Raw genomic sequence first — 10,075 nt, 5'->3', positions numbered from 1 at the left:
AAAGAAAAGAAAGAGAAAGAAAGAAAGAAAGAAAGAAAGAAAGAAAGAAAGAAAGAAAGAAAGAAAGAAAGAAAGAAAGAAAGAAAGAAAAGAAAGAAAGAAAGAAAGAAAGAAAGGGAGGGAGGGAGGGAGGGAGGAAGGAAGGAAGGAAGGAAGGAAGGAAGGAAGGAAGGAAGGAAGGAAGGAAGGAAGGAGCAAGCGAGGGGGGCGGGAGGGAGGAAACAGAGAAACAAAAAGGACAATGCTAAACATCCCTCATATAACCAGCAAATTGAGGGATTTATTAGGTACCCAGATGTCTGACACAGTCTCATCAGAATGGTTTGATTGTGATCTCTACCTAGACTATAAATTCAAGGAAGAGAAAACACACTAGACCATGATATCTGATTGAAACCCAAACTGAACCCATCCCCTGGAACTCACGCAGTGCCCAGTACATTACAGGCACTCGGGAAATAGGTTTATTTTTTCATGTAAATGGCAATTATCTTATGAGACCTTGTTCTTAAACTCATAGATGAGAATAGTGCCCCTCCAGTACTTGATCATATAGAACTACAGGGTCAGAACTCTGGGGCTCAGCCAATAAATTACATAGGGACTTGAGCTAATGATTGATAAGGATTATTTTGACCAACTATATTCTAGAACTCACTTTCCTGGGGAGGTGAGATGACTTCCTAAGCATAAAGCACAATTCAGGTCCTTAAGCTCTCATAACAACAGAACTTACAAGGTTAGACCACTGGATGACAGCTGTAGAGGAAGAGTGGAAAATGATCAACAATGTGAAAAATTGTATCTCTGGAGACAACCAAAGAATTAAATGAGCCTGCCTTGCAAATGTGAGGCCCTGAGTTCAAAGCCTCAGTAACACATAAAAGAATAAATGCAAAGTAAAATTAAATGCAAAACTCAGAACTTGCAAAATGGTCTCTCAGACCCAAAAATATAATTTGTGTTAGAAAATGGAGTTTGTCTGTTTTTTCCCCCGCACTTTTTATTTTTATTAGCATATGTTAATTATACCACAAAGGTCTACTAAGCTATGTCCACACATGCAAAAAATGTAATGTGGTCAAATCCATCCCTATAAAAGCAAAACATTCTGAGCAAACATAATATATGCACATCTGAAATACCAAGAAAAACCTTATGGTACACAATTAATACACTAAAAAAATGAGTAACAGGAAAATCACACGGACTCTGTCAGGAGGGTGGGGACCAAGGGAAGGGGGTTAACAAAGAGGGGTGAATGGGAATTAATATAGTTCAAGTAGTATGCTCATGTGTATGAAAATGTAGTATGTTTCACATGTACAAAAGCAGAACAATGGAACCTGTTGAAATTATTTTAAGAAAGAGAGCATATGTGAGGGTCAGAGAAGGTATAAGGTCACTTGGGATACATTTATATATATGCAGAAATGTTGCAATGAGCCCTTCTTTGTTCAATTCATGTATACTAATAAAAAATTCACCCCTCTATTACACTTAGAAAGTATTTAGGAGGTGCCTTGCAATAGTGATTGGGGAAGTTATACAAGGATGAACAGAATTCCATAGAGTTTACATCACTTGGAGTGACTAAATCAAGGTGACAGCAAGTGACTCACGTTATGCTGTGATCAGGCAAGGCTTCTCTGTGGAGGCGATATTTACAGAGACATGAATATCATAAAAGACCTAGTAATGTACAGATCTACTCTAAAGGAAGATTATTTAAGGCAGACCAGAAGCTAAGACACGTTTGAAGGTAAGAAGAAACTTGGGGTGTTTGTGAAAAGAGAGAATGAGGCGGCCTGAGAAAGGATTGGGGGAAGAAATGAACTAGAAAAAGGCAGGGCTCAGGCAGTAGAGGACTTGGACAGTTAAGGAGACGAGGCAGAAGCAGCCAACTTAAATGACCTCTTGGCATCTAACTTAAGCAAATGGGGTTACAATCACTAATGAGGTTACAGGGCTGCTTTCTTGGTGGCACAGTGATGGGTCCCATTTTGTGATGTACTGCATTTGAGGTAGTTATGGGAGATCAAAGTGGAGCTCTAGATCTAGAAAATATCTGGGATTCAAGAGAGAGAGGATGAATGACGAATGGATGGAAGCATGCACGATGAAATGAGTGAATAGAGGTGGGGATGAAAACTTGGACTATCAATGTATAAGTAACCTAAAAAGGCAAATCAGGGGAGAAGGGCCAAAGAGATCCCATTAACAAAATACAGGCTTAAAAAGTGTTGTGCAATAACTTCTGGCTCCTCCTAGACTCCTTAGGTTCAAATCTAAGTTCTTCCATTTACTATCAGTGTCCCTGGGAAGATTATCCTTTTGTGCCTAAATTTCACAATTGTGAGCAATTAATAGCACATCAACGGCACCTAGAACAGTGCTGACATGGGTAAATGCCTGTCCATACTATAGTTGTTATACATAACAACCAAGGATCACCTGAAATAACAAGAGATTAACACCCCCTTGGGGAAGTCTGGGAGTCTAGAGAGCAGAAAATGGAGGATTTAGCCTCCAGGGGAAGCAATAAAAGATGGTAGATACATAAATTCTTCCCAATTTATAAAGTGTTGGCCAATTATATTTTTAATACAAATTAAATAATTTAAATAAATAAAAATATGTTGTTGGTTTGAAAAAGAATCAACCAACTGATAATATATTGGAATATACCAGGTCATCGTTTATTTATAATTAATTTTCTTCCCCAAAGTTTGTTTAAGTCAGCCCAATATAACACAAATGGGAACTGTATCAGTCTGTATCTGTCAACATGCATTGGGGGACATTATGCCTTCTCATTCAATGTTTAGCCCTAACACATAAACAGCAAAAAGCTGTGTAGCAATAAACATCTTTGAAAATCTATTGGCTAAGTGGTGCTATCTTATCAGGATTTTTTTCTTTGTTTCATTATTCTTTTATTGTAATCATCTGGGAATTGAAAGCTTGAAACACCAAATCCTTCCTTCCTTCTGTCCTTTATTTATTTATTTATTTTTGTTGGTTATGGAGCTTGAACTCAGGGCCTGGCGCTAACCCTGAGCTTTTGTGTTCAAGGCTAGCACTCTGCCATTTTGAGCCACAGATCCACTTCTGTGTTTTAGGTAGTTAATTGGAGATAGGAGTCTCATGGACTTTCCTGTCTGAGCTGGCTTTGAATTGTGATTCTCAGATCTCAGCCTCTTGAGTAGCTAGGATTATAGGTGTGAGATAACAGTGCCCAGCAGTCTTTCCTTTCAAAGGCAGAAAAGGCTAGACTATCCCAGGATAAAATACATAGAGACTAGGCCAGTCTATTAGAATTATACCTATAATTTTGTATTACTAAATACACTCTAAGGATTTCTAGGACCTCTGTCTTTATAAACATTTGGTAAAGGTAATTTTTTTTGCTTTTATACATCAACACATTTTTACCAACTATAATAGCAACAGTGAAAATGGAAAAGAAGTGAACCACAACTTGGGGCTCACAGATGTCCCCATAAAGATGCAAACATCAGTGGAGGAAGATGCCACTATCTCTGGCGATTTAAGGATCCCAGGTCCCCAGGCAATCATTCCTTGCTCTTCCCTTTGCAAATCTGAAAAATGACAATAAGTAAGAAGAGGAGGTAATGCCTGCTTTCTGAGTATTCTAATCTCATGGCAAGCAATTCAGAAGTACTGAATAAGATGGAAATACTTTCCAGAGGAAGTCACTTCCACTTAAATTGGTGAGCACAGGACTCCTATGTTATCTTGGTTTTGGTTTGTTTTGCTTTAAAAAAAAATAAAATAAAATAAAAGCTTAGGTTCAGCCAAGCACCAGTGGCTCACAACTGTAATCCTAGCTACTAAGGAGGCTGAGATCTAAGGATCGTGGTTCAAAGCCAGCCTGAGCAGGAAAGTCTGTGAAACTTCTCCCCAGTGAAACACCAAAAGGCTGGAAGTGGAGCTGTGGCACAAAGTGGCAGAGCACTAGCCTTGAGCAAAAAAAAAAAAAGCTCCAGGACCTGAGTTCAAGTCCCTGGTAAAAATGGAATTTATGATTTTGTTTTTTGTTTGTTTTTGGGGGGGGTCCAGTCGTGGGGCCTGAACTCTGGGCCTGGGTGCTGTCCCTCAGCTCTTCAGCTCAAGGCTAGCACTCTACCACTTGAGCCACAGCGCCACTTCCAGCTTTTTTCTTTTTTGCTTATGTGGTGCTGAGAAATCGAACCTAGGATCTCAGCATGCTAGGCAAGCACTCTACCACTGAGCCACCTTCCCAGCCCTGGAATTTATGATTTTCATGTCTTATTATCTCTTCTCTTGAACATGACTCTAACAAACACTAATGCAAACACAGAAGTGATACCAGAGCAGGAGAAGGATGGCTCTAGGCCCACTTCTTAGCCTCTCTGAACCTCACACAGTTTTCTCATCTATTCGATCACATCTCAGGGACTGCAGGAAGGAGATGAAAAATAGAACATCTTCAGGATGCTACTCCAACTGTTATCTAAAATATGGCACACAAAAATCTGCAGGCTATATGAGAAGATTTTGGACACAGAAAGAAGAAAGGACCAGCCTAAGTATCATGCTGATGCCAGCCAGAGTCACTTTCTCCACATGCTGTGAAGCATGACTAATTTGTTCAGAATTTCATTGCCTCTCTTATAAAAGACTACAATGTTCTCTCTTTTGCTACCAGGCACAGAACCCTCAAGTGGCCTTGTCTATTTTTTTTAACCAACCCCACTGCCTCTTCCTACCATGTAGGCCTCCACTCCTGATCTATATTGACTTATCAATATACTCACATCATCCACTGAGTTTAAGAAATATCCACAGAATCCACTCCCAGTGACTCTGAATTAAACAGCTGTTAATGTGAGCCATTGTGCTGGGCAGGTCTCAAAATTTGGAGAGCACCCAGAACCTACCTTAGGAAACACTGCTTTGAGTGTTTATTTCTTCTCTTGTTTTTGGCAAGGTCAACATGCATAATTACTTCAATATCTTCATTCTTCTCCAGCCTCAGTATATTCTGAGTGTGCTAAGATGTACACAGATCACAGCCTATTGCTTTCATGCTTTCCCACTGAACACTACCCACCATGTTTACTGAGAACCATGGTGTGTTGTTGTTGGTTATTCTTAGTGAGAACTTAGAATTTTTTGTTAGAGGCCCTGGGTATCATGAGGTAGAGGAGGGCATGGACTAAGACTATACAGGTCTTATATGTCACATAAATAATGTAGGGAAATAAGAGATTTAAAATAGGAGGATGGCATGTTTCATTTACTATGCTAGGAGAATCAACAGTAGATTTGTGAATGTGGAAGTAGAGAAGCTGTTGCTGCCAATAAAAGACTAGATAGTGTTAGACTATGGCGGTGGTGGCAGACTTGAGCAGAAAGGTAAGAATCAGAGCTATATTTTAGAATCAGGCATGATGAAGTCAATTTTTTCTTACATACTTGTGGCAGGGAGTGGTAAGGGATTCTTAATAAAGAGGGATAGGAGTAATCAAATTCTAGCTATGAAAGGAAAAAATAGCCATTCATAGAGCTGGGGAATACTGGAGAAGAAATAATAAATTTAGGAATTCAGATAAGCTGAACTTGAGATTCCTACAAGACAAACACTTGAGCAGAGATATCGTATATGATAAAAGCAACCTGCATTAGTAGAGAAAAGAAAATGATTTCTGTATATCATGTTAGAATAGCTGGCTAACCATTTGGAACAAGATAAACTAAAATTCTGACTTCATGTCATACACTTAGATGAATTCCGTCAGTCATAGATATACTTAAAGAAATAAATGATCATTCCTTCAGAGGGTTTTCTGAAGCAGTGAGCTACTTCATACTACTGTACGAAGATATGAGAGTCCCATGGGCTTCACATAGGTAAAGAGTGTTTTTTGTTGTTTGTTTTTTAAGAGGTTGAAGTTAGGTGATTACAGGAACAAATCCTAAATATTCAATTCAAAACCTGCTTCCATAGAGGTAAATTGATGAAATCCAAACTAAGTAGAAAAATCACAAGAGTTTTAAAATACAAGCAAACTGAATATTTTGAATATTTATTTTATATCTGTTATGTAAAATTAATTAATTGTTATGCTAGGATCTTAGACAACAAAGAAATGTGAATAGTCTCTACTTCCAGCTTATCTGGCTTTGAAATCCAAACAAACAATATCCAAGGATGTTCCATATAATATTGGGAAATCCTATTGTGATTGTTTACAAATGGGGAGAATAGAAAAAAATGTCAAAAGTTAGAAAACTGGAGTTAGAAAATTACTATCTCCATATCCACCCCTTATTTGTGTTGTCCCTCCTCTATTCCATTATTATTCAACTCACTGTTTCAGCCCTGCTCTTCTCGCCCAGCATATGCTTTCCTAATTCTTACTTTAACTCCACCCCTCAAAGAAGTCTTGAAGAACCATCTCACCCACCCTACCCAACTATCCCCCCTAAGAAATGCCCTCATTGCACCTTGTACTTTTTTCCATGACAGTGCTCTTTCCAGGCACTGTGATTTTATAAATGTTCACCAACACCATCTCCTTCTGGTGGGAGCTATGGCTACTCAGGGCTGTGTCAAACTTGGTCACTCTCACTAAAATCTGCTAACACACAGTTCCATGCATGGCTGTTCCATGCATGTCTATTTGATCATACAGTCCTAAGTCAAAGGAATTACCCTCTGTCAGAATTCTAATGGTACAAATGGACTGTCCTTCTATGGCTTCTAACCATGAGAAAGAGACTAAAAAGAATATTCATTGGTAGGAAGTTGCAGATTCTACTTGGGTAACCCATTATTATTTATGATCCTTAAATGTATTAACAAAATCAATTTTCTGCTCAGAATATACTGTCAGACCCACAGATTCTGGTGTGATTAGCTATCTAATAGTTGTATGCTGACTTTCACTGATTCTTGTAGTATAAATCAGACTATGAGTACAGTGCTTCTTGGTCAAAGTCTCCCTTCCTTCATTCTTCCCAATTTTCCTCCTTCCATCCCTACTCTCAAGTTACAAGTTACATTTTTTACATAATGTACATTGGATATATTGGATATAATGACTACATTTGTTCACCATCTGTCCCTCATTGGCTTACCATTCTTTCCTCAATTCTTTATTTTATTTTATTTTTTGTCAGTTGTGAGGCTTGAACTCTGGGCCTGGGAGCTGTCCCTGAGCTCTTCAGCTCAAGGCTAGTGCTCTACTAGCGCTCTACCACTTGAGCCACAGCACCACTTCCAGTTTTCTAGTGGTTTATTGGAGATACGAGTCTCACGGACTTTCCTGCCTGGGCTGGCTTTGAACTGTGATCCTCAGATCTCAGCTTCCTGACTAGCTAGGAATACCGGCACCCAGTTCAATTCTTTTCTTTATTCACCCTTAAAATAGTTACTGATGTTCACTTGTGCTCAGCAGAGCCCCATACTTACTATTTTCCACCTTCTATTCCCCATACTTTCAATTAATTCTCCCCCTCCATTCCTCAAACCAACTCTATTTTCCAATTCTTCATCCATTTTTCCCATGAGGTAACTGCTATGTTACCATCCAGAGTCTATAAAAGTCTAAAAGCAAAAAGCCATTAGATCTTAGTCATCTATGTGCCTTCCTGGGGATCAAACACCATTTTTTAAAAACTGTCACCAAACACTGCCCCACGGCCATCACCAGCAGCCTATCACTGTGCCCTGAGCCTTAGGGAGGAAGAGAAATCCATAGAGAAGATCAGGCCCATTTGCAGCTTCTCCCTTCATCTTCCTCACATAAGGAGTCTGCCTCAACATTTCCAATAATTTTGATCTCTGGTCAACTTTATGAAAGCTACTTTCCAACAGCATCAAAAAGGCAATTCTGTGCTGTGACTAGGAGACATTTGAGAACCATGAGCCAAAGGAAGACTATGACATAACTTAATGAGAATAGCTCTCATGTTGTCTCTACAACATCCCCCTCCCCAGTCAACGTCCCACAAGAGCCCAGTCTCCTTTGGGGTCTGAGCTTAGAAACAAGCTTTATCTTCTCTTGGTTTGCCAGAGAAGGGAATCTGTTATGTGTTATTCTACCTGGCCAACATGTCTAACTACATATACAGAGATTGTGTGTGTGTGTGCGTGTGTGTGTGCGTGTGTGTGTGTGTGTGTGTGCGTGTGTGTGTGTATGTGTGTGTGCCTGTTCTAGGGCTTGAACTCAGGGCCTGGGCGCTGTCCCTGAGCTTCTTTTGCTCAAGGCTAGCACTCTACCACTTGAGCCACTGTACCACTTCTGGCTTTTTCTGTATAAGTGATACTGAGGAATTGAACCCAGAGTTTCATGCATACCAGGCGAGCATTCTACTATTAAGCCACATTTTCAGCCCACTGAGAGATTCTTGAGGCATAATTCTCTTTACTTTCTCTCCAGCACAGCTCCGCCCCAAGCTTCCCTGACATGGGCCATAGTCGGCTTATTTCCTCAGCAGCATCTACACTGTACTTCCAAGCTACACATCCTGGTCTGTGGGTGGCCTTTCTGGCCAAGGATGGACTAGAGATTTTCTGTTACTAATCACAAATGCTTAACCATGTTGTTCTCTGAGAATATTTTAATCTTCTATATATAAGTGATCAAATATTTCTGTACTTGCAAAACACTATTGATTTATTTAATCCAACAGCAAAATATAGTCATCCTGACAAACAATACTACATTGTAACTACACACAGGAAGGTGACATGAAGCAGCAAATGGCTGAGTTTTAGTGCCTTCAGGGGGGGAAAGCACTACTTCGGATTTATTTACTGTTTATTAATAGTCAAGATCACAGATGTTTATTAATAGAGCCAACAGATCCGGTTCTCACAAATGTACAGACCTGATGTCAACGAAAACTCTGAAAAACAATGACACTCCGTGCTATTTTCTAACTCAATAAAACACTTTACACTGGCCAAAAGAGAAAGTATATTAAATTTTTTATTAGTCAACTGAAGCTTGCTGGAAGTCAGTTTTTCTTGCTTCCATTTACAAATCCCATTTATCACTGGGCTGTTTCAGAAGCCCACTGTGAAAAAACATCTTTTCCCTTCAACTACTTGTACATGTCAGCCTAAGGCTGGGGAGCAAGCCTCCTTGCAAAGAAAGAACACAACCACTTACAAAGCTCAGGAAATCTACATCAGTGGTAAACAGTCTGGCGTGCGGAGTGGTCAGGAGTCTTCAGAGAGGACACTGCAGGAGACAGGTGTGCCCAACCCTGCCTTCCAGGAACAACAAAATAAATTCCAACAAAACAAATTCCACCCTCCATCTAGCCTATTGGAGGTGACATTCCTCACAGAGTCCAGAATGGGGATGAGGTTGGTCTGGAAATGAATCACCAGTGGATGAAAAAAAAAAAGCCCATCTTTTGCAAACAAACTGAGCAGGGATATTTGCATGGAGGACTTGGCTTCCTGTGTATTAGTCATCCACCACTGCAAAACAGTGTTTCACACTTTTGAATTGTTGTAACCAAGAATCAAGTCCTGCCCAGTACAGATCCACAGCAGCCTAGCCTACATGCAAGCAGCCAGGCAAGCAAGAGTACATCCATCCTCACCAGCTCATGGATGTATACTGCTCCTTCTCTAAAGGAATTCCCAGACATGGGACAGCCAATTGTTGAAATATATGCAAAATCAGGGTTAAAACATGCTAGTAAAGCCGGGTGAAGGTGGTTCACGCCTGTAATCTTAGCTACTCAGGAGGCTGAGATCTGAGGATCGCAGTTCAAAGCCAGCCCAGGCAGGAAAGTCCATGAGACTCTTGTCTCCAATAAACCACTCAAAAACTGAAAGTGGTGCTGTGGCTCAAGCAGTAGAGCACTGGCCTTAAGCTGAAGAGCACAGGGACAGCGCCCAAGCCCAGAGTTCAAGCCCCACGACCAACCAAAACAAAAAACAAAATAACATGCTATTGAAAAAAAAAAAAGGAGGGCTGGGAAGGTGGCTCAGTGGTAGAGCACTTGCCTTGCATGCCTGAGGCCCTGGGTTCCATTCCTCAGCACCACATAAGCAAAAAGAAAA

General features: G+C 40.2%; 1 protein-coding gene across 1 annotated transcript in view; it reads right to left on the bottom strand.

Annotated features, from left to right (window-relative positions):
• Faxc (failed axon connections homolog) overlaps positions 1-10,075 on the bottom strand; it is a 38,865-nt gene that overhangs the window by 5,272 nt on the left and 23,518 nt on the right. The gene's annotated exons all lie outside the window — the stretch shown is intronic.

This window comes from Dipodomys ordii, unplaced genomic scaffold, assembly GCF_000151885.1.
Source record: "Dipodomys ordii isolate 6190 unplaced genomic scaffold, Dord_2.0 Scaffold62, whole genome shotgun sequence".
Taxonomy (NCBI): domain Eukaryota; kingdom Metazoa; phylum Chordata; class Mammalia; order Rodentia; family Heteromyidae; genus Dipodomys; species Dipodomys ordii.
Note: the sequence above shows the minus strand (reverse complement) of the source record. Positions and strands in the feature narration are given on the sequence as shown.